This window comes from Saccostrea cucullata, unplaced genomic scaffold (assembly GCF_032062105.1).
Source record: "Saccostrea cucullata isolate Sc308-1 unplaced genomic scaffold, CSIRO_AGI_Scuc_v1 ctg2056, whole genome shotgun sequence".
Taxonomy (NCBI): Eukaryota; Metazoa; Mollusca; class Bivalvia; order Ostreida; family Ostreidae; genus Saccostrea; species Saccostrea cuccullata.
The window spans coordinates 2,252-28,769 of record NW_026937066.1 but is presented as its reverse complement, the minus strand read 5'-3'; the positions used below and the strand labels follow the sequence as shown (position 1 = coordinate 28,769).

Below are 26,518 nucleotides of genomic sequence, written 5' to 3'. Positions count from 1 at the left end.
TGTTATTATTAAAAGATTAAAACATAAATGTCTTTTTTTGTAATGTATTCAACGATCAAAATTTGTTTTCAATAATAATTTTTAATGTATATTTTTATGTTATTATAGGCAAGAATAAATCCATCTCTTACCTTTGATTTTCAGGGACGATTTGGCCTACATGTACATGCATGTTTCATATAGTTTTTCCATATTGTTCGTTCGTATATGTAGTGTACAAGCACATAAAAAGTTGATCTTTATTTTGCTAAAAGAATGTACATTTTTTATTCTAGCTTACATGTATATGCTCCTATTTTGAAATGTTGAAAATCAAAAGAGCCAACGGCATTCTGAAGAGAAGAGTGGAAAAAATAAATCACATTGTATTATCAATACCATTCAAAACAAATAGCTTGCTTTTGGGAGACGATTAATACAAAGGCTGTATGTGGATCTAAATGGTTGAATCAATAAAATATTAACCCCCCTTCCCGTAATTGGGGATATTTTAATTTTGGTCTGTATGTCTAGCTGTCTGTCTTTCTGCCTCGCTTTTGTTTCTACGTTAAACTTTGTTTTTTATAAATTATTCGTAGGATCGGGAAACATAGCATTTTAATAAATAAAAAGAAATATTAGATAAAAATTAAAACGTATTTTCTACATAAAAAAAACTTTCCAAAGCCCACACTTTTATTGATAATGGATCGATGTTCAACCAAATAAGTGAATAAGTGGAATAAGTGAGTATAAATAGGTGAATATAAGAGTGAATATATCGATTATAATTAAAGTTGAGTTACTTTGCTATACCAGTTTATAAAATCAGTTTACCACCTTCACAACTTGAAAATCTAACTCTAGCCAAGATACAAAAAAATTAGTACTTGAAGAATGTGTTTTTTTAACAAAAGATGGAAGAACGTGTACTTTCTTTTCTACGAAAGTGCTCTTAAATCTAGAGTGTTTTACTTCAGGGGTTATAATTATTAAAAATTATTTCAAGCTTTTATTAACTTGCTATAACATCAGTATATAACGTCTCTCTATATTGGCTTAATACTTATATGCTTAATTGTCTGGCACACAATATATATAGCTGTTTATCTTGCAAACAATATCTTTCTAATCATACCCCTTCACTGGGGAGTTAGATAAGTGATTCAGTATATTTTCCCCCTATTTCAAGAGAATGATATTTTAGCATTTTATATATTATATTATATTTTCAATATTAAGGTATACAATAAGCCTGAGTATCCTTTGTCCTTGGATGAGTGACCAACATATGTTACAACTGCATTAATTTGCAAAAAGAAGTGAAGAAGATATTTGCACCGAGTTTAGACCGAGTTAGTGTTTAAAGTTAAAGATACAGTTATAAGATCTTGAATTTTCCATGGATTCCGATGACTGGACATAAGGGGATTGCATGGATAAGATGATTAAGCTGGTCGTCAAGGGGGTGTGTCCCTATACCAAACCAGATTATACAAAATATTTTGCGTACCTTTTTAGAAATCAAGCGATGAAAGGCGAGAATATAAACAAAATATAAAGAATATAAACAAAATTAAATTATTTTGAGATGGATCACTGTTATGTTCGTCTTTTACTGAGTACATGTATATACACAGTTTATAGTTATTCAGTAGAAATTGAACTGAACATTGTAACATTTCATTAACTTGTCTCATGAAGTCATTGTTAAGAACAGTTGATACAAACATTTTTTTTCTTTGGAGAAGATTAAATATCGTGTCACTGTACTAGTTTTATAAAAGAGGATATAATTCTCTGATTTTTTTATCCATGGACTTGGAGAATGAAATACCTTCTATAATTCCCCCGGGAAAAGCAAAACGGTAAAAATTCACAAAAATCAAATAGACTGATTTTAACCATTATGCTTTTCCGCATAAAATTCACCAAGCTTGATACATTATCAAAGTTTATATTACACTTAAAGCACCAAACTAGGATTTATATTATATTCTGAAATTTGTTTTCATCTGTAAACCTTTACTAAGTGTGGTTTTTCCGTAATTAAAATTTTATTCAAGTATTATCTAATGTTTTCCAAGTGGGTATTTATTTTATGCAAGAAAATACAACCTTACGGTTTATTGACTAAATGTAATACTAATTAACTACACGTGCTCCTTTAGTAACATTTTTTAAAAAAAATAAGAGGGAAAACGAATGAAGACATGATTATTCTAGCTATGTACTTTTTTGGGGGGGCGGGGGGAATCGAAAATTTCAATTTTACAAGTTTAAAGAGTAAAAACCCAAGGAATTATATCTGTTTTTCTAAACCAGTGGCATAATAAGTCTCCTCCAAGGAAAAAAAAATTGTATCATCTGTCCTTAACTAATACACTTCATAAAGGGGAAGACATACTAGTGTTAAAACGAAGTACATTGGATTTGAGATAAGAGGAACAAATATATTATGTATAAAACTTAAAATCAATTTAGAAACCGGATTTTTTTCAAGAGCCCTCAATTATTACTGACTCGGTTTTCTATAAACGTACAGACTCGAGGAAAAAATCACAAGATAACTTCTTAAGCTAAAAAAAAAATCACTTGAATATCAACTATGGATCTACTCAATACATGTAAAATTCAAAAAAGCTTAAAATGAAGCCTTATGAAATACGTCCGGTTTGACGATTCTTCACTAGCTAATACAGTCCCATTTGGCAAAATTTAGTCAAATCTTATACATGAGGGGAAAATCCACAAGTTCCTGTGGTGTGAAATTCGACATTTTTTTTTTACTTTATCATGCACCCATTGATTAGCAAGCCTAATTTTGTATTCATATGAAACAATGTGATTTGAAAAAAAAACTTATTTACGAGAGGAAGAAAACACTTGTTGTGGCCTTGAAGACGACTTTTAGATTTATTGACGACGATTTATTTTAATTAACAAGAGTAACTTTCCTTCATAAGTCGACCCGATATTGTCTATATTTACAAAAAAAAGATGAAAGAAAACAGTAATAATTATACTATTGTATGACAGAGATTATACAACAATAATGATACACATACAGCTCAACGCACTTTTAAAACTTACATGGTTTTTCACAAAAATTAACGTCTCATAATGCGAAATTGGGTAATTAGGCAACAAAACATACTTTAAGTGATTTATAACTAATTGATAAGATTTGATTTGATTTTAAACAATTAACTTAGAACATAATTTCAACATAATAGTTGGTAGAATTTTAATATGCTATTGGATGATAAATCATGACAGCTTCCAAATGGTTTTTCATGGTTTCTCGTGAAATTCAGTCGTCTTTAAATCCGATTTTTTTAACAGTATTTCTCAGCTGTTCGACTGCTTTCAATGTTAAAAAGCTGACATTGTTTAAGGGTTACTTTCTGACATTTTGCATCATGAAAGATACGCCCAGCTGCAAAATTTTCAAAGTTTTAGACCTTAAATGAAAAATAATTTTCTTTTTAATAGTAACAATTTGCTATTTTTAATGATAAACAATACTTTATTATCCTATCTTTAGCATGTTTTCTTTACACAACATTGTCATTTTTCGGCGATCCATTTCGACAAAACCAAGTCGTGTCATAAGATGTGCAAAGAACTTAGAAAATACTCATCTAAAAGAGTCAGTTTGGAAATTTCTACTTAATAGTATCAAAGAAAGCTCGATTGATTTAGTTTGTAAATACCTCTATAGCATCATACCATTTATAAATAAAGTTCCCTTTTTAAAACCAGAAGTCTATCTCGAGACTGAAGCTCTACTGGTTTGTACTTATAACAAAGGAAGAGAAAAGTAGCAGTTGGGACTTGAAACTTTCCAACAGCAATAACTAGATGCTGTCTTGAGACAGAAATACCGGCACTAAGGTGTTTGCCTCTAAATACACACTCCTTTACATTGGGTTTTCCAAAGAAAAAGTCAAAATAATTCTATAATTTACCCAGTACATGTATTCGTCAAATCGAGCATAAAATTCTCAGGTAAACCAATGAGCCTCTTATATGTATTTCATATACTTAATTCGTTACCAGTCTGAAATTGCAGAATTTAATAAATGATGTAAATTAGTTTTTTGCCGATAATATTCGAACTTTTTGAATATATTTTCTCAACAACAAATAATTTTAGTACAAAACGTTTTTGATGAATTTATCAAAATGTGCAAACTTGTTTTAACATTTGGTCAGGCAAAAAAACCCTTGAAAATCAAACCCAATCAATTTTGTTTACCCCCCCCCCCCCACCACCACCACACACACACACACCCTTACACGTTTTCTGAAATAGGCCTAGATGGCAAAGTTGTGTTAAAACATCATTTGTTATGATAAATTAAAATTTGTTCTTGTACTGTTCATGCATGTGAACTACTTTTTAAAAATTTCAACATCACGTTTGGTTTGCGTCACCCATTATCAATTTTAGATAGCACCACTCGGCACACCTCGGCCGATTTGTACTTCATCTGATAAAGGCGAAGGAATCAGCCAAGGTTTGCCGAATCAGATAGCACATGCTGATGGAGCAGAATGGTTTGTACATCAGTTGAAATAATTTATTTTGTTTTTTATTTGGATTATATTTCATGAAGTTTACAGGACCTATGACAGTCGGTAAATACAAGTTTAAGTCATAGGCGCTCCCCGTGTAACTCTGTAAATGACGTATGATAAGTAAATATATAGGTCTACCCCTCTATACTATAAAATAACCAAGGCTTGCAACTAGCCGCCATTATGGATTTCGCCTGGGACCTCTGACTGACTTACTTCAAGGATTTCTGGGGTATACCGGGCTTTCATCAGCATTGGGTACTCTAATTTATTGAAATAAAATATTTGCAATCTTTTATCCAGCACCATTCCGTCGCTTTCTCGCGTTTTCAAATATTTCTCTATTACTCCGTCACACATAGCTGCTCTCGACCGGAAGAAGTCGATTTCGTCGATTTTCAACAACTCGTTCGAAAATAACTATCAGGTTGTGTATTATGTGTTTTTTAGGTGTGTCTGAATACCCTCATTAAAATGAAAATAAAAATTCGCTGAAATTAGCACGTTTTAAAAATGTTATATTTACAGTATATACGCTCCCACGGGCTTGTGTAGAGAAAATAAATCAGTTAAAAAAAAATAGAACATCGGAGTTTTTTCTCTCTCCGAGGTTCTATCTTTTTTTACTTTTCTGTAACAAGCCCCTGTGACACTCTTTGAGAAATAAAAAATAATTCTCGGAGAGAGGTACTAATTTTTTTTTAACTGATCGGGTGCGACCGGTCAGCAGGGGTTGCTTACTCCTCCACGGCACTTGATTCCATCCCGATGTTTCGGAGGTCCGAGTTTGCTCTGATCCTATTTTGTATTGTTTTATGGACTTTGAGATTGAATACTGTTCGTTATCTCCATATCCTTCATCCAAGTTCTTCTAAAATACAATTTATATACATGTAATAATGAGCCTTACAAACGAAGACGATGTTGTTACATGCTTTGTCGGCAGGAACGAGTACGTACTGATCATGTAATCTATTTAATTTTTTTGGATTTCTGGATTATTGAACACAGGATAGATGGTTTTCATATTGCCCCTCATTTTTTTAATACGCGACTTTAACATGGATCTGATACATTTAATCCATTCTGAAAAGGTGTTAACGTCTTCTTTTTCATATCTGGCCAATCATCTGGCGTAATTTTCAACAGAATCCATAATATGTATGAAATTCCGACGCCAGTTGAAGTATCGGGGTTCCCTATATTTAGGACCTTTTAACATAAGTGATCTAAGGTCCTCATTATTAACTATATTTACGTCACCTGTAATAATGTGTTCAGCAGGACTATAGTAATAGTAACTAACCACTATACAATCTCCACAAGTCAACAATTGTTGTTCTTCTGTATTTCATTATAAGATATTTTTGTACCATTACTTAACTTCGGTGTAACAGTAATGAAGAGTACCTGTACATGTATATATAGCATATATAACAACAAGAAAAGTTTAGTGTTCAGTGTTATAATTATAATTTAAGTATAATAATTTAAGTAAATAATAATTTAAGTTTAATTTAAGTATTTAATTATATTGTATAATTTAAATTTTACAGTGTAATAACTATAATTTATTTTACATGTGTAAACTTCATGACGAATAAACTGAATTAACCGTTTGTATCAGACATATTTAAATATGAAAGTTTCTCTTGTAATATCAATTAACAACAAGTGCTTTATGAATGAAATATTTCCACACATTTCTACCTTAGCGCCGTACTATAAATGCACATTTCTTTAGGTTAGAATAGTTCTGTTGCCACCATGTGATAGTTCCTGAAACTTCAATGGCAAACTCAAATAGTGACGATATTAATATCACATTCTTTGTTCACTGTCACGGCAAAAAAAAATCCTTAAGGAATTTGCAAAATAAACCTCTTAAGCAGCTTGCTCATTTGGTCACCTTTTGCTCTTTTTGCTGAAAAGATTGTGGCAAAATACATTTTGCAAACAATGGTTTACATAATCAAGTATAAGCACAAAAATAGTTATGGTGTCGGTACTTACTAGTCACTATGTAAATTCTTTTTAACTCAGTATTCAAGCATATATGAAGTGTTACGGGGTAGATATCACTGTCTTTTAAACTTCTTTTTAATTTAAGGGCCTTTCCGATGAACACATTCGAACATCTAAACAGAAATTGAAGACAATTTCTGTGTATGAAGATGTCCATGATGACGTCAAAAACAATATGCAACTCCGGTATACAATTATGACAATATTCACAGAGTGCCAGATGAAAATATATTTTTCACTATAAATGATCAATTATCTTTGGAAACTTTACTATTAGAAATAAGGAGTAAACACTATCTCTTATTCAGCATATGTCAAAAAGAAGAGAGAAAATGAGGAAAAATCATTGATCGAGGACATTAAATACGAGGGTTGTCCCAAAAAGTCGTAGACAAAGTTTATAAACTTTTAAACATGCAACCAATACTAACAAGATTTTGCATAGATATAATATATTCAATGTTCTTTAAAATTGTGGATTTTTAAATATATATCTTGTATATTAATAATATTAGGACGGTTTATATGAAGGCCGATAAGGCCTGTCGGCGCACGGACAAAATTCGGAATAAATTAAACATATACATACTATTACATTTCCTTTTATTTCCTTAGTGCCATGTAATACATTAAACTCAAATTTACATCACTGAGACTAGAATCGAAATCTTAATAAAATGTCAAAATTTCCTTTAAATAGCGTTAGAAACATGTAGTTGTTATAGTGATTTTCATAGTATCGTTGGAATTGAGTTTGATGAAAATGACGTCTTCAATCGTGTAACCGGCGCATGGAGATATAATAAATAGTGTTGGATATGTTTTATATACATCAGAGATGGGAAAAAAGTACAGAAGTGACAGTACACACCAGATTTTAATAAAGAAGTTATTTTTAAATAGTACGGTATTCAATGGGTTTTTTCCTCCATACAAAATAGTTACAGCATGTAAGAAGTAGAGTACTGTTTCTTTAACGCAGATAATTGGGAACAATCTGGACCGCAAAAGACGTCAAACAATGTGCATTCTATACTGTCTACAATGTAAGGCGATATTTAGACTAAATTTCGACTGAAATTTGAACCTGCTAAAAAGAAGCAAATAGAAACAAGCGGACAGTAGTGAATTTAAATAAGTCCCTTCATAATTCAAAAGGAGTCTATCACCTAAAAGAAATATTGAATGTTAATACGTAGACGCAAGTGAAGCAGACAAAGAGATCATGACGTTATAAGAGACGTAATTTACGCTTGCTTTCGTGCGCCGGTGTACATTAACATTCTTTCTTTATTTTGAAATAATTTTCTTATTATATGTGATATCATCGTAAAATTTGAAATGCATTATCATAAAATGTTTCTCTTTGCTATGACAAGAAAAGAAATTTAATTAAGCAAACAAAAAACTAAGCTGTTTTCCCTGTCTACGACGTTTTTGGACAACCCTCGTATATGGAAGAAAATATTTCTGAAAGTAATTTAGAAGAACTACATAATAAAAAACAAAAATTAGAAAAAATTAGAAAGCAGAAGTTACAATGTAATTACATAAGAAGTATAATAGCAAGATGGATTGAGGAGGGGAAAAGCCCACCAGCTACTTTTGCAAGCTTTAGTCTATAAATTTTACAAGTATCATCTTATCAAGTTTAGAAATAAATAATGGTGAGGTTATTCATGATTAGTCATGTTTTGTGGTTAAATAAAATAGTTATATTTGCAACGTAGATTTATTTGTTGGAAATTTTCAGAAACAAACGGGTTTTTTGAGTACAAGGGTACTGCTTCATACTTGGATATTTTACTTGAAAAAGACACTGATGGTAATCTAACAACCAAGCTATATGATAAACGTGATGACTTTAACTTTTCTATCGTCAACTTCCCTTACTTATGCAGCAATATACAGTACATCTTTAAATAATGAGGCATCTGATTTAATTTTTCATATTTAAGAGCTCCTAAATACAGAAAATCCCATGAATTTCCCTGTTGCCTTCGCAAAAAAATTCATTCACTTTTTAAGTAATCATGGTCACTACACTGAGAAGAAAAACTATTATGAACGCTTTCAAGAAGATGAAAATAAGAGCATGTGTGAAACTGTGCTTTTTCAATTAAGCCGCCGAAGAACCCATATTTCAGATAAGATGTTTATATGTACAAAAAAATGTTTTTAACGCTGAATACTTTTCAGATAGATTAAGAATAATCAAAAGAAAAATCGGAGAGTGAAAATATATCAGTCAATTTGGTCGATTGGAATTAGGTGGGGCACCTAAAAAATCGATATTATGTTTGAAAATGTTAGATTTGTATGGAAAGACATTATTAGGATAGTATACTTATAATCATCACAGCATTTTAAGAATTCTGACAAAAAGAAAAAAATATAACAATGTTTCTATCAGAAAGGTGCTCTTTCCTTACAAATGCCTTAGAGAAAACACGCATTAAATGTGCCATCGGTCTATTTAAAAACAAATGTATTAACTGAAAAAAAGATTAAATAATCCAGGTTGATAAATGATAAAACATAAGAGTACTTTTTATAGCCAAAAATAAGAATAAGAAAGTAAATAATCTTGAACTAAAGAAAAATGTGTCATTTTATTATAATAAAGAGAAGCAAGGGCTCATGTTTCATTAGTTTTTATGCATTCAAAGAGGTCCATAAACACATTGCATACATCCAAACAAAGGAACATCTATGGTAACTTTTATGATCAAATTGCTCAAAGGAAAGCTAAACAGATTTCCGGCAAAGGAAATCCAAATATCGGTCACCAGGGTATTTTTCATGTGCCTGACAACACAGTTGCATATAAGCTTAAAGAAATGAATAAGATTTTGAAGGAAAAAAGTATACAAAACGTTTACATCACCTATATTAGCTAAATCCCAGCCATTTTAAGATCTTTTAATTCCCACAACACGAAAAACCGATCAAGAGAAGATTGTACAATGTCATATATGTCATGGGAAATAATATTTATCAGTGTCTTTGAGGCATCCCAGAAGATGAATATGCTGTGGTTTTCTCTTTATTCATACAAAGATCTTAGACACGTGTAAAAGGTAACATGGAATGCCTTGAGGTATTGAAACATAGAAAATTAAAATTATTAAACTTGTTTTTCTTATTTCTAGATGACATTTTGCATTATTTATTGAACGAACCTCGTAATATTCTCTTCCGTTAAACGAAGTGGTTTAAACAGATTATGATCTACAATACCGTATTTGTATTGTGGTGTTGAAGAAATAAACAAATAAAATGGACTTTCTTGCCGTTTCAAAAAACAATTTTAACTTTAAAATGAAATATATGAAGAAAACGAACAATGCTCAAGCTCCAGAGTCAAACTGAATACATTTAAATGCGAATACAAGACCCAATGGTCTACTTAGTTGACCTTTGAAATCAAAAGAGTCATCCTATTTTATATGTTTATTACTACTATTAACTAAGCTGCTATATATTATTACATAAGCGTCATCATTTTCACTTAACTAGACAATTTGATGTATGTATTTAACACTTTGAACCCAACTTTTATTTTAATTTTAGAATTGTAGTTATATCCAACTTCATTTAAACCAGCGGAGATGGCTGTATATGAAGCCATTCCTGACAAAATGTATACTATCATTTACACGAGAAACCCAAAACAATCCCAAAACCAGGTTGATATTCAATAATGAAAGAAATCCGTGAAATTCGGAAGACTGAAACTGATGAAACGTCTAAATTAGTATAATAAAATGTTAAGATTTGTGTTGAGAACGATGATAAAAATAAAAAGAACACATTTCAAATACTACAACAATCTACTGAAGGTGATGATGGAAAAACAAAATTAGATGAGATGCAATCAATGGCTTGATATTTTATACTTGAGAAGAAATGTCCGGAAGAAAAAATATAACAAATTTATGTTAGACCTTCTATTAATCAATAGAGAATAATACATACCCTTTTCTTGTGCATAGTTTGATAATTTACCACAGTGTATTATATTTATTCATAATATAGAATATATTTTTAACTAAAAATCTTGAAGTTCCTTTATGAGTAATTATAGATAATCTTACCTTGCATTACGACATCTTTTCTGAGTAAAAGAGGCTTGTTTCCTTATAATTTCGAAATCTAAGACATTTGTCAGTTGCATAATCAGAAGATCTAAATTGTTTGAAACATACAGGATTTTTTCTAACAAAAGACTAAAACTATGGTGAACGTGACAACTTTTTAATGGTTTCTGGGTCTTCCTTCCTTTTTTTTTAATGTTTTCTTTGAAACTAAAATATTCCATAAAAGCATTTTAAAATATCGAGACTCACAAAAAGTTTTGGAAAAATTGCTTCAATGTTACAATTATCAAGGATGACTCATATATTCCATTTTATGCAAAATAAAACAAAACATGGGGAAAATATATTCTTTCCTTTTTTCATGGAAATAAAATGAAGCAAAATAATGAAAAAAATCAAAACTTTATATTAGATATCAATGGTATGTTCATAGAAATGCACCAAGATTTTGTGCAAATCAAATGTGGACCTTTAGTTCTTAATTGTTTTGGAGCCTGTGACGTGTATCTTCGCTGGTATGTGAAGGCAACACACAGATCAGAATTCGGTGAATCTACACTTCTTTTGTTATATGTACCACTTATATATTGGAAAAGGCATAGTTTCAGTTGGACGTATACTATAATTAAGAAGCACTACACTAAGTCTGTAAATAGAAAACTATGCCTTAATGAAAAAGTGAAGAGTTTAACACTACCCCGGGAGCGAATTAATTTCTATTTGTAAAAATAGTTAAGTAAAATAATCTTTGTACCATGAAAAGTGCTGCTAGAATCCTTCTATCCTATCACCGAAATAATTATTCTACACTTTTGGATGAAACCTTACAATAAATTTCGAAGATCGAAAAAATCAATTCCCGTTCAACATACGATTCTATCAGCACTTTTCAAAACAATAGAATGAGAACATTCGATAGAAGCAAAAATTAAGTTTCAAAGTATGCGGCCTAGTGTTGAACTTTTGCATCTTTTTGTTACGAGTGATATATGAAAAGCTGATCGGGAGTAAACCCCTGTCTGCTTGTACGAGGAAATTGTAGAAATATATTAGCATACCTTATTCATAAGCTTTATTCCCACAAAAGTCTGTCTAAATTAAGTTTCTGCATGTTTCAAATCATTTCTACGACCTCAAATTAATCTTTAAATATTGATTTTAAGAAATCGTTATCTCTAAAGTTACGTCATATAGCTTACCATGACGCCATATTGTATATAGGCAAGAAGAATATTTGGTTGTCGCCTTAATAAATCTATCTACCTTTCCTGGGTGTGTTATCATTTTTTAAATAACACTGAATTTGTCCATTTTTTTTTTGTATCTGATGTTCAGTATAAGGTGCAAAAATATGATTCATGAATCTGAAATAAAATTAAAATTTTGATAAAAATACATCGGTATCGTTACGGAAGTTAATTTCCAAGCAATAAAATTTAAAATTCTCGGCAATAGGTAAAATCAAAGCTTGTTTTAGGATATCAAACAAAAGTATGAAGCATTTCGTTCCCACAATAATTATACCTTTAGTGGAAAACTTTCCTAAATTACCGTTACGGAAATTAAATTTATAAGAGAGACAACAGTACAGCTATTCTGATATTTATTTTTATTTCGAAAATTTCGAAAACGTAATCGTCTAAAATAGTTAACTTACTACTAGAATCAAAGATATAAGGCTATTTGGTCATTTTCAGATAAGTTTTAGTTTCTTTTAAAATATGCATTCTCTTCGCAAAATTTAAAAAAAAATTGTTAGGGAAGTAAATTGATTTTTAGCGTCATGCAATGATTTTGCAAGAAAGAAGATCTACTCAGTATGTATTTTTTGCGAGAAGTGGTTTGAATTACTGTAGACGTACTTCTTTCCACGGGGTCATAATTCCGCGGAATCTCAATTTCCGTTTAATCCGCGGGTTGAAAATTACGCGGATTTCTTAGACTGTCACTATATGCCTTGCATTTATATTAAGTACGCTTGGACAAATTTCCGCGGAAAATTTGTGATCGCGTACATAGCGTAAATTAATACCACGCGGAAAAAAGTACTTCTACAGTATTTTGATATAGGATAAAAAACTTTTTTAACATTCATTGCAATCTGTTTGGAACTCTTTTACGGCTGAGACTTCCACCTTGAAATTGTAAATAAATGAAGCGACATGAAGATTTCAAGTTGAATTCGTATTTCAACATTACATAATTTTCTTATCGAAACTTTAATTGCATATATAGGTAAATATTTACAAAACCATATGTGTATGTTGAGACTAAGGATTGAAATCAATCATAAAATTTATAGCCAAGAAATTAGAACGGTATATTTGTTAGCAACATGAAAAAATCTTAAGGGGGCCGACTGTAGTTTCCATTGTGCAATATTTCGCGCATCATAGATAAAAAGGAAGCTTATTTACTGTTTATAAGCAATTTTTTCACTTAATTAAATAAATTGATAAAATTCAGAAATTATAGATAGAAAAATTTAATTACAATTTCATTTATCTGATTTTTATAACGATTTTTCGACTGTTATGTAGATTGGCGTCATAAAATTGTTTTTTCGACGTTATGATAACGTGGAGCTCTTAAAGAAGGGGTAATAAAAATGTTATAATAGAAAAAGTAATGAATATATGTTCCTGAAATTTAAAACGTAGAAATTTGAGAATCTTCCCTCCATTTTTATAAATTTTTTGTATAAATTCATTCTATTTCATATTTTGTAGTACTTTTAAAAACAAGAAAATTCGTTAATTTTGGTTTTAGAGGGGTGAAAATTTTTAATGTTACACTTAACTACATGCTATATTTATTATATTATAGTGAATGTTTTATTCAAAATACATATTACAGTGAACCTTGCGCTCATAAATTCTGCGCAGTCGCTATCTTTTGGAATATCATCCGTCGTCAAGCAATGTTGACTGTTGCTTCACTGGAGGGCGTGGCTTCATTATTCAGCGGGTTATAGTGTTTTTTAATAAATGTTTTTGGAACAATCAGATTCAACTAATTTACATGAAAGTAAAATATAAACTAAAATGTTCCTATATGGCGATTAAACAATATTATCATGATAACTCCCGTTGTGTAGTTTGGGGGATATGGAATGGAAATTATAGAGAAAAAGAACAGTATTCAAGATCAAAACATCATAGGTGGAATCAGGCACCATGGAGGAGAATCTCCAGATATTCCATTTTAGATGTCTAAGGAGAAAAATTCAAAGAATTTATCATTTTTTCTAAAGCTGGGGGTCCGTGTTTGCTCTGCTCCTATTTTGTTTTGCTTTTTGTTACTTTTGATCTTGACTACTGTTATTTTCATATGTTTCTGAATCATTCATTTGTTATTACACTGGAGAACATAAATATGTTTCTGAATCATTCATTTGTTATCATCTGTCCTTAAGTTTTTTTTATTTTACATGTAAAATTATTTTTTATCTGCATGTATTTACAGGGTATAATATATGATAAATACATCTAAATTAGCATAATCTGAATATCAAGCATGATACCAAAAATAAGGAAATAGCTAGTAACAATGCTTGTAAGTGCATCATGTGTATTTAGAAATCTAAATTTGAATTGACTGCGTTTTGCATACAGGATTTCAGCATTCAAAGTCAATTGACGTTCAGAGTCGGGAAAAGTTTGGAAGTTTGATTGAAAGGAAGAGCGAAAGAAGTGGTCAGCAACATATACCGGTGGTATTTAACTACAAATTTAAATTTTAAAAAAAAAGCAAGAAATCTCTCAAGTATCCTGTAAAATTTACAAAACAGTGGTCAGAAATTTCCGAACATGAGTCTCTTAAGTTATTTAGGACAATGTTTGGAAAACAATTAAAGAATAACATTTTAGGATTTGTTGCCATAGTAACTGAAATAGAGAATGTTGGATACGTCTGACTTAAAACAATAATTTTGAATATCAGATGAATGAAATGATATTTTTAAAAATTGTATATCTAGCTTTTGTTGTCATTTTTCTATATGCCTTTAGATATTTGACAAACATGTATATTGTGAAACAAACTGTATTTACTCCGTTTAACACCTCACTATCCCTTCAAATATATTTTCATTGATTAATTTTCATGTTTTAACCTCATTAAATTTGTTTATTTATTCAGGAGAAGAAAACAACGAGCCATATCTTTTGAATATTAAACATAAGAATTCTCTGTGTTCAAAACCGTATTTTTGTACTTTTAATGAATATAAAACGCTTTTTTGAAAAATTTCAAATATCATATCTTTTATGTGAACTGGTGTTAAAATTGATTTTCCCGGATTTTAAAAAAATTCACGGATATTTTTTTATAAAACCACACGAATGAACAATAATACTACACTTTATTATATCTATAGTTTAAACTTTTTTCCCTTTTTCACAACAACAACAAAAAAATTCTAATGCATACATCAATACATTTTCCCTCCTACTGATCTATAAAGAGGATGATAAAAAGCAGTAAGTTAAATAATTCATTAATTTAGAGTTAAATCGTTCATGACAAACTTTGACATGTAGTTTATAGAACGGAAGTAAAAGAGATAAAAGGATATTTTTTTTTATATATTTCCAGTAAACATGTAGTCTTTTTTTTATCAATTGTGTCTTTTTAGCCGTGTTGAAGTTTTTTCCGCCTTATATGTGTATGTTCTGCTCTATCATAAAGGCTGCAATGGAAAACTAAGTATTTAATTTAATGTTTATTAAAAAGAAAAAATATAAGAAGATGATGAAAAAAGCCAGTGTTGCACAAGCAACATGTAGATTGAATATTGAAATTCTTATTAATTTCATAGAAAATAAAAACCCATTTTGTATTCGTTCTATTTTGTATTGGAAAAAGATATTTTTTAAATCCTTGTTAAAGTTTCATTTTATACAAATATAACGACTTTATTAAAGCCATATATGGCTATGTCAATGAAAATAATTGGACAAAAATAATAAGAACTTATTATTTGTATCATTACTTTATATAAAGATAGAACTTTTCCGTAAATTACAAAATCTAAATCAATTGCGTTATAAAATATAAAATTTTAAATTTTGGGATTCTGGAATTTTAATGGAAAAAATACAAAAGATTTAAATAACACATTACAGAGAAGATAAAATCGTATTATTAGATGAAACAGGTGTTTCCCTTTTAAATTTATAAAAGCTTTAATTTAAATGTATCAACTATATTTCTTTACTTAATTTTGTATTTTTCAAAAGAATTTTTTATAGACGCCATATATGGCTTTAAAACATTCGTTATCATGACTGATGCGACAATAAAGTAAAATTCAAGAATATATTTTTAAACAGAAACTAGTGTCAGGAAATCATAAGAAAGGAAAAATGATTTTCCTGTTTCCGAGTAATGTATAAGATTGCTGATGAAAAAACTTTGATTCACTTTAGTGTTAACTTTGAGAAACTTTGATTTACTTTAGTGATAACTATGACACTATATTCATCACTTTGAAAACTTTGATTTACTATAGTGATCCCTTTGACACTAAAAGTAAACACTTTGACACTATATTAAACACTTTGAAACCTTTTATTTACTGTAGTGATAACTTTGACATTTTGATTAACTGTATTTAAATTATATAGATATCTATAGTAAACTATAGTTAACTAAAGTTTTTTTTTTTGTGTTGGCTTCACTGAATTTGGAACTGTCTAATCTTTTTTTTTTCCCTTCATTAGGAGTACTTTTTTATTTGCTACCGAATGTTTTGAAACCCCCTCTTTCATGGTGACAACTGAATATTGGTTAATTGGGCGGTTTATATAGTAATCCTAAAATATAGCAATTGACTAAACGTTTTTGGGGGACAATCCTATTCCAAATCGTTTTCAGTTTAGACATTACTTTTCAGACAGTAATCAACATTCCGTTTACCGTACAGCATATCAATTAATTTGTATATTCTCCCTTTAAATTTTTTTTTTTTTTTACAAATTTTGGGAAGTTTCTGTAGTAAAATTTATGACTTTATTGCAACGTTGCATTAAAAGAGGTGGAGGGAACGAAACTATATATATAAGGGTATTGACTTCATATTGTTATGTTGGTATTTTTGTTTGGTTGATGCAGGTGGTGGTTGCAATTGATATTTAAACGATGAAAAAAGAGGAGAAGAATGTAATAAGTTTCGTTAAATACATGATACATGTATGTGTTATCATAATTAAATAAGCAATAATGTACACTTTTTATTGATATTTGATTTTCCTTATCCTGAAAATAAACATTTTTATTATTGCATTTTTTTTTGTATTTTAGGGATTGTATCCGCAAAGCAACAGACCTTTACCATAAATTAATAAATAATTCGACTTGTTTGTCCATTTCTTCAGGTAAATTACATGTAGTGGTTGACACAAAATCTTTATAATTGTTCATTATATTGTTATTAATTCGAAAAAGTAATGACCGCGTTTAAAAAATATATGGATATTTTCAGGGATATTTTCTCATGATTTTTCTTGTATACAGTAAATGCTTCCTTAAGCAATCTGGAGACATGCCCCCCGGAATGTTCAATTATAAATTCTGCAGCAGAGGACAATTATGTGAGAGTACAAATCAAATACCATGCTGATATCGTGTTGAAACTGGAACATAAAAAGAACTAAAAATGTTCTTATTCAGCCAAAGATATCAATATTGATTGCAAAATTGATCAAAACATTTTAGGTAATTTTTAAAATTTTTGCATAACAAAAAGTAATAAAGGACAAGAGAGAAAAATCCCACGCTACCCCTGATTTGGATGTCTTTTAAAATGATGACCAGTTTATAAATAAAAACAAGTTTTTTTTCCTACCACAAATTGAGAAAGTTCTCTAAGTTAGGGATACACAGAGGTCACAGAAAGGTCAGTAAATGTGTCAATTTCCAAATTTTCTCATGGAATTACAGCTTAATTGAAGAAATTCGAAAAATATTTTTTCCGCCCCCTCTTGTGACCTTTGTGTAAACTCGAAACCAAAATTGAATATTGGTTTTAAAACAATGAAAAATATTTCGCAAAATAAAAATAAATCTGAAATCAAAATGTCAGAAATTTTAAAAGATCCTTAAAATTTTACTTTTCCATTTGATATACTAGTATTTACAATAATAAGACCTATAGATTTATCTGTCTGTTTTTAATGATTATTTAGGGTCACTTCAAAGTTGCATAATTGGACGTTGTATTTTTGAACAAAAAGAAAAGAAACAAGTCACGGAGACACAGGTCTGTCCATGTTCTATGAAAATGTCAAAAAAGTTTTATGTAAAATGAGCCATTGAGAGGACATTTTTTAAAAGGGATATTTCTAGTAGAGGTTTCTAGGTCATCAATTTACTCAGTTAAAATATACGAAAAGATATTATTTTTGTAGATAAAACTATTTCTAGAAACGAAAATGAAGCTTATCTTGAAAAATTGTATGTTCAAAGATAATGTGCGATAAATGTCGGATTCTTTTCTATGGCGGATGAACAATGAGTGAAGCTCCGCAGCCGCAACAGTTTCTATACAGAATATTTCGCGTTTCCTTTTAAAGGGAAATTGGTAACTTTTACAGACGCCGACAAAGCATCTTTGGACGAGTTCATTTTTTACATAAAGGTGCCCGGGTAACCCCATCGTTAACAAATTCTACTATGCATGGCCAGAAAATGTATGGTTCCCCCCCCCCCCCCCCCATATTGAAATTGCTTCTCACAGGCCTGAGAATAATGTGCATGTGCACTTTGAGTGACAGTAAAATAATAGCACAACATTATTATTAAATTCTTCCTCGTACGTTTTTTTTATAATTTCAAAAAATCGTACTAGTTATCTTCAGCTTTGGCATCGGAACTTATATAACTTCTTTTGGATTCGTACGGAATATGTATTAAACATGCCGCACACCAAACCGTAGTCACGTGGATTTTTTGGACCCCCCCCCCCCCATCCACTTTGAAAAAGTTTCTACCTGTATGCTTGTAACAAGCTATTTGGATTTGTGTATATTAAATTGTGATTATGTACTTCACTAAGCAAAAGTAAAAAAAAACGAATACCGAAATTTTTTTAAGGATATCAACATAAAAAAAATATTTCATTACGTTTAGAAACGGCCACTATGCTCTAAAAAATATTCCTCAAAGTGAGTAACGTGAATTCATTTTAAAAAAGTAGTACAATTATATATATTTATTCTAATCTAATTAAATTCAATATATGAAATTTGTTTCCCAGTACATGTATTTTATTCAACAGAAGATTGATCTCAATAGCCCTCATGTAACCAAGCGGGGATGAAGAACGCAGGTTCGTTTAATAAATTTATTAGGAATGAAAAAGCAATGGCAGATCTTTCAAATACAAAAACATATATACAATATCATAATACACATAGACACTGAGACAAAATACTTTTATTTCATATTCACTTCAAAAATAAGAAAATTTAAGTTCACTAAGCCAAAAAACGTCAATTTCATAGTTTAGAATATCTTTCTCTCAAAAATATGAAAAACATTTGAGTTTATGACTTGGACTTAATAAATAAAATACAAAAATTTAATAGACTAAGAAAATTACCTTTCAAGTGGTGACAAGGGGAGCTGGAAATTAAGTTAAATTTTCCCCGCACTGACAGGGATGGGCCCATGCCTCAGAAATTTTGGCAGAGAAACCGGTTAAACAAGGGGGTAAAATTTACTGGCCAATGAGATTCTGTATAAAATTCATGAATAGATACTACCAAATATGGCATATAGTAAATTATGGCTCAGTAAGTTATTCAATAAAGATAAAAAATTTATTTTAAATAAATTACTCCCCCAATACTCCCCAGCTTTAAATTTAGCGTCTCATAAATAAAAAATATATATTCTATCAAAATACATTTTTCAATAATAGCCACATATCTCCAGAAAAATATACATATGAACATCAAAAGTAACAAAAAGTTTTTGCATAAGTAATAGCGTTATTTAGGAAACACATCTCGTCACATCACGGCGGTTTAAGTTTTTCCCGGGCTGCCATGTCACACAACACTAACGACATTTCCTGAAATATTCACAACACGATACACGTAGACCCCATGAATTTTGAATTTTGTTTCTGCCGCGGATTTACGGTTTGAACGTACACTTTGTCATCAGTATTCAATTCCGGGTCAAAGGCTTTTCTGTCGTTGGTCAACTTCCTGTTTTTGGCCATCAGAGACGTATGATCACTTGCTTTGTTGAACGCGTACTTTAGTCGGTCCGGGGAATTTACCCATTCGTCAGTCGTCATCTGATCATCATCGTCACTGTCCAAAGCTCCAAGTAGAAAATCGATGGGTATCTTGGGATGACGCCCAAAACATAAAAAAATGGGCTGTATCCGGTTGTTGAATTCTGTGTTGCGTTGTAGGAAAATAGTAATTGGGCAGATGTTTTGGCCAATGTCGCTTTCGGTCAGGTATAAGACTCTTTAATAAGTTGTGTAGGGTTCTATTAAATCTTTCGCACTGGGCGTTTCCTTCTGGGTGGTAAGGTGTGGTTCGAGATCGTGTAATTCCATACATCCTACACAGTTGAGCAATGATATTTGCTTCAAAATTTCGGCCTTGATCCGAATGAATACGATCGGGAACACCATACTTGAAGAACCATTCGTTTAAAAGAACATTCGCAACCGTATCTGCCTTTGGTCCTTTTTTGGGAAACAGCTTGCGTAAATTTTGTAAAGACATCAGTCATCACAAGAACGTTTTCTTTTCCATGCGCTGGTTCCAAAACAGTAAAATCGATTGCTAGAATTTGCAGTGGTCTAGATGCGATGAGGTGGCTCATTGTAGTGCGTATAGCTGGTTGAGGCATCTTGGAAATTACACAACGTTCACAGCGCTTACAATAATCCTTCACAGAATTGAATATTCCAGGCCAATAACATTCCAACGAACAGCAGAAAATGTGCGCTCTATCCCTTGATGGCCCAATTGTCATGACAACTGAATAACTTTTTTCAGTAATGATCTTGGAAGAATAAGTTGTTTTAAATCCCCTAGTATCGGATCTGTTACCACTCTGTAAAGAATTCCTTTCACAATTACAATTTTATCCCACTGTCTTACTAATGTAATCACAGATCTTGGTAATTTTCTGATTACTGTTTTTGTTGGTTTAGATCCTTTATTGAAAATCTTCAGAAATGTTGCCAAGTCTGAATCAGCTGACTGAAGAGACTGTATTTCATCTGGTTTAAGAGATGGAAAAGTGTCGTAAACTTCATTCACAATTACACTTGAAATACTTTGTTTTTGTAGATCCGAGGGTAGTTTCGTAGAATCTGAGAACTTCTCTAGTAGAATCTCTAAATCACTTTGCCGCGATGAATCATCAGGATCACTGATACGTAAAAGAGCATCTGCGTTTTCGTTATGGCGGCCTGGTCGGAATTTCACATCAAAGTTAAACATAGCCAATTTTGAAATCCAGCGTTGTTCAATTGCACTGTTTTTGTGTGTTAAAGGACACAACGGGTTGTTATCAGTGAACACTGTGAATTTTGATCCCAATAAGTAATCTTTGAACTTTTCTGTTATTGCCCAGGTTAATGATAGTAATTCCATTTTTCAAACTATAATTTTGCATATTCCTTTCACTTGAACTAAGGTCTGCTAGCATAGGCGATGACATGTTGTTTTCCGTCTTTGACTTGCGATAGAATTGCTCCTAATCCTAACATCTACCTTTTAAGAAAAACGGCTTTTGGAAATCTGCATATCCAAAGATAGGAGAACTCACAAGAAGCTTTTTCAATGTAGTAAACGCATCGTCACACTAAGAATTCCATTTATTTCCAAACGGTTTCCTTGGATAAGGTGTAAACTGCGGGGAAACTTGTGTAATGGCGATGCTATATTACTAAATCCTTTCACAAAACGTCAAAGTATCCTGCTAATCCAAGAAATGACTTGAGTTTTTTACAGTTGTCGGTTTTTCAAAATTTTGCACAGCACTTATTTTTTCTGGGTCATTTTGATTCCCTCGGAGGATATGCATTCCGAGATAACGAACTTCACTTTGAAAAAAATTGCACTTTGACATTTTCAACTTTAATCCATGTTTCCGGATGATTCTAAACACTGTCTCTAATCGCTTCAAATGTTCTAATGTTTTTGAATAGAGATAATATCGTCCAAAAACACAAGTAAAATGTTTAAAAATTTTCATCCCTGAAGCAGTGTTGCATTAACCTCTGAAACGTCGCAGGGGCGTTGCACAAACCAAACGGCATACGAAATATTATACAGACCCATTGGCGTTGTGAATGCCGTTTTTTTACTTCTTCATGTACAGCTACTTGGTTATAGCCACAGGTAAGATCCATTGTCGAGAAAAATTTCGCACCGCATAGAGCATCAAATGATTTTTTACTTGGGTAGTGGATAGGCATCTTTGTGAGTTTTGCTGTTAAATTTACGGGTCCACACATAAGCGGAGCGAATTATCTTTTTTTCTGACTAACACAATCGGTATGGTATGGACTAGTACTCTCCCTTATAATATTGTTGTTCAACAATTTACAATATGTGATTTCCTTCCTCATATTGTGATGGGGGTATTCGTCTGTAAGGTTGCACTATAGGTGATCGTCTGTTGTCCGAATAGTATGTTTTATGGCTGTAGTATATCCTATATCGTCATCATTTTGAGAGAATACATCTTGATTTCGGTAGAAAAGAGTGCGAATTTCTTTCATCTGTGCAGGATCTAAATTCAACTTTTCTATTTCCGGTGGAATTTTGAAATCACTTGTCACTTCCCGAATTTGTGGTTTCCCTGCACATAAATTTGTTAAAAAAATCTCTTCAGTATTTCCTTTTTTAGTGAATTCGATGTTAGATGGATTTTCAAGTACATCGCCATTGACAAGGACGGCAACTCTTGTTCTGGGGGCTAACCACACATCGTCAGTACCAATATTTGCGATACGAAAGCCAGAAATCCACGGTTCACTTTACTAAGAGTCCGGACAACGATAATGTTTGATGACAAATTTAGTAGATTTAAAGGTTCACCCTTTCATACAGTCTTGGCATCTTTGGGGTTTTACCATTGATAACAGTCACAGATTTTCCCGGAATGCTACTGGAGACTTTGCACAGACTTTTAAAATATCCTATGACATCACTTTATATTTCTGTCACATGCTTTGAATTGTTCTTTTTAATTTGTAACTGCTAAATTTCTTCAACTTTTTCTTTTCCTGCTCCGGGTTTCGTTTTAAAGACTCTTACACAGTGAAATCGTGTTCATTCCCCGAATGGCCAAAAATTTTTTCCCACCTGACGTGTTTCTAAATCAACGGAATTTTTCACAACTAACACACCCACTTGCTGTAACTGTTGACCCATGACCTCAATGTTGACCACGATGTATCCAATAAACGGTATGGAAATCCTTAGATGCTTTCAAAGAAAACACAATGTCTGTATTTAATTTGGTTGCTGACTTCAGATGTTTCTCATAAAATGATTCTGTCACTGTAGAAACTGATGATCCAGTATCAACTAAACAATTAACATTAACCCTTCTTGTCACAAATACTGAAGGACATTTACCAACTAAACGTGTTTCATTTTCCATGAGTCCGTTTCACTCCCCTTATAACGGGACTCTGCATTACGAAGGGCTTTTGTTTTCCTGTTCAGAATTTGAGAATCCGGTTTTGTTGGGATTCATTAGCTTTGTGTCCCTGCTTTTTGCATGGTAAATTCAGCATGGTAAGTGGTGATCATAAAAATCCATTGTTTGTGATTTTTTTTGGAATTGACGCTTTTTTTTTAAATTTTCTATCTGACACATTGTTTCTTCAATCGTCGGTGCTTTGATTTTCTTTTCACTTTCACTTTCCATTTGCTTCGGTATTTTTTCTGTCGATACTTCAGTTTTCTTTTCACTCTCAGACTTGCGGTTTTGTTCAGTTGATTTCTTCTCCAGTGATTCTTGTAACGAGACTTCGCCATGTTCACTTCTTCTGACCAGAGTATAGCCTCTTCTCTAAATTCCCCAAACGTGATATCCGGTTGCGTGCGCAGAAACGTTTTTGATGTTTCCGTAGATACTGGTCCCTGACATTTTCTGAAAAATGTTCACACAATGTTTTATCTTTGGGTTTTCCCAAAACTACGAGTCTTTCCGATAATTCTTCTAATGATATCCATCAGACCGTAAGAATATTGACCAGTGTTTCAGTTTCATTCGTTTTTTGTCAAGAAATTTTTTTGTAATTTAATAGCACTGTCTCTATCCCAATACATCCCGCAAAATTTTAACCATATGTAGAGGATCTTTTCGTACATCACCTGACAAATACTTGATTTCGTCTCGCGCATTTCCAGATAGATTTTGGTAAATTAATCCGCCCCTTCTTCCTTTGTCATACCACGTGCTGCATATTGAACATTTTTTATCCAGTCCTCTATATCAATGTTATTGCCGGTGAATTTTGGATAGTCGATTTCGCTGCACATAAACAGTTTTTGGTTCTTTTGGTTCGTAATTTGATTTCCAACCCATTTCGCTAAGTTGATTCTGCAGACCTTTGATTTCTTTCTGTAACGATTTTACAGTTGGATGACTCGCCATTGTAACAGCCGAGAATGGTATTCACTATCAGTACGGGTAGTTTACCTAATAAACATTCCTTTCCCCCGATGTTTCATTGATGTAATGGAATTTGAAGTTCTACCCCTCTTGGAATTTTACATGAAATTCTCCGTTGTCACCACTAGCCATTGCTTTAGTTCCCGGCGACGCCAAATGTAACCAAGCGGGGGGGAAAACGCAGGTTTAGTTTAATAAATTTATTAGGAATGAAAAAGCAATGGCAGATCTTTCAAGTGGTGACAACGGGCAGCTGGTAAATGTAAGTTAAATTTCCCGCACTGACGGGTGGGCCCATGCCTCAGTATATATAGCAGAGAAACCGGTTAAACAAGGGGTAAAATTTATGGCCAATGAGATTCTTTAGTAGAATTCATAATGGAGAACTACCAAATATGGCATATATAAAATTTTGGCTAGTAAGTTATTCAAAAAAATAAAAAATTTTTTTTAAAAAAATATGACTCCGCCACACTCATCTTTTACCATTTTTGGTAATTGTTTTTCGGTGTGACCGTTGGGGCAGCCATTTATTTTCTATATAAACCCACATATGTACTGTCTATCATTCAAGAAAAAGAAAGCAAAAAGAATAAAACAAAACAATAAAAAGAAATCTTTTCCCCAAACATCGGGATCGAGATTCCAAACTTGTCGGAAGTTTCCGACAAAATCGGAAATACCCGAACCGTTAAGACAAAGTATGACTTCAGAAAAAAAATTCTGTTGACTTAGGACGCAAACGCTAGTTTTTGGAAAAGAGATTGCATTAAATCGTTCTTTTCAAGTAAGTTGTTGCTGTGTTTTACCACCATGTTGCTATGCACCGCCCTGTTTTCCGAGTTTCACGGAAACAACCACATAACTTCGTCAAAATTCGTAAGTTTCCGGTGACGTCATTTGTATCATTTCCGAAGGGCAAGGGAAGGCCGGTGTTGTGGCATGGGGGGATTTTTTTGAATAAGGTAAGGCAAAATCATTTCTTAAGTTTGGTAAGAAACAATGTTCCTTTAATTTTTTTACTATTTTTATTTTTGGCAAAGGACATTGGGTAGTCGGGGGTTCTGGGAATTTGCACAGAAAATTTGGCTGCTATTACAGATTTTAATCCGAATTTCCTTTTCTACACTTAGTCTTTTTAGCTGCTTTGCGAGCATCGCTTCGCGACCTCGCTGCCTCGCTTTATTTAATGACACCTCCTAGTTGACTTTTCACTTAGTATCTTTGACGTTTTGTAGAATATACTTGTTTTTCTTCCCAAAATATGATCAGGACTCTTCAGAAAAATATGTTACCCTTGACATTTACCATCTATTTTGTCATGGTGTTAGGATCAATCCTTTAATATTTCTCATTAACAGGTATTTTGTTAATCTTAAAACTACATGTAATATGGCAGCTACTAATTGCATTTCAAACCAGAAATTATCTTTTTTACATGTAGCAATTACATTCATATAGATAAATATTAATTACTTTAAAAATGTTTAAGTTGAAAAAAGAGTTATAGTGTTGGAAATTTTTTAAAATACTTTTTATGTGAATTTTACAGAAAAATAGTTGATATCACACTGAATTACAATTATCCATTTTCTGTATGACAATGTTCCTGGGAGTATTTATGGAGTTTGAAATGAAGGATGGAGGTGTGAATCTATACAAAATCTCTTCACAGCGACCAATTTATATCATCTAATCAGAAAAACATACCATCTTTATTAAGTCTTAAAATTTACATTTTATGAATCCATCATTGAAGATTGGGGGTATACTTTTGTCCTGTCCATCCATCCGTCTGTTTTGTCTGTTTGTCCGTAAGAACCTTGCCCATAACTTTTAAGTGGATGAGGCTATGGCTTTCGTATTTCAGAGGTGCATTCTTTTTGACAGGGCCATTCTTGACCAAATTTGACCTCTTGGGCTTAATTTTAACCCACTTTTACACAAAATTACCTAACTTACACCTTGGCCATAATTTTGGTACTAGGACTTCCAAACCTTACATGTGTATTTTTTTTTGACAAACCCCTTTAATGCGTATAAATGTTTTCCCTTTTCGACGTTGACCTCAAAGAGTGTTACAGTGTGCTTACTTTAAAAAAATCTTCAACTTGGCCATAACTTTTGAACAGTTAAAAATGATCTTTCAGAAATTTATTCCT

General features: G+C 31.8%; 1 long non-coding RNA gene across 1 annotated transcript in view; it reads left to right on the top strand.

Moving 5' to 3' along the window:
• Positions 1-25,706, top strand: part of LOC134247170 (uncharacterized) — a 61,760-nt gene extending 36,054 nt beyond the window's left edge. The window contains exon 4 of the long non-coding RNA XR_009987777.1: positions 25,639-25,706. This is a non-coding gene — a long non-coding RNA (uncharacterized LOC134247170). The remainder of the gene's footprint in view (positions 1-25,638) is intronic.
• The last annotated feature ends 812 nt before the right edge of the window (positions 25,707-26,518 follow it).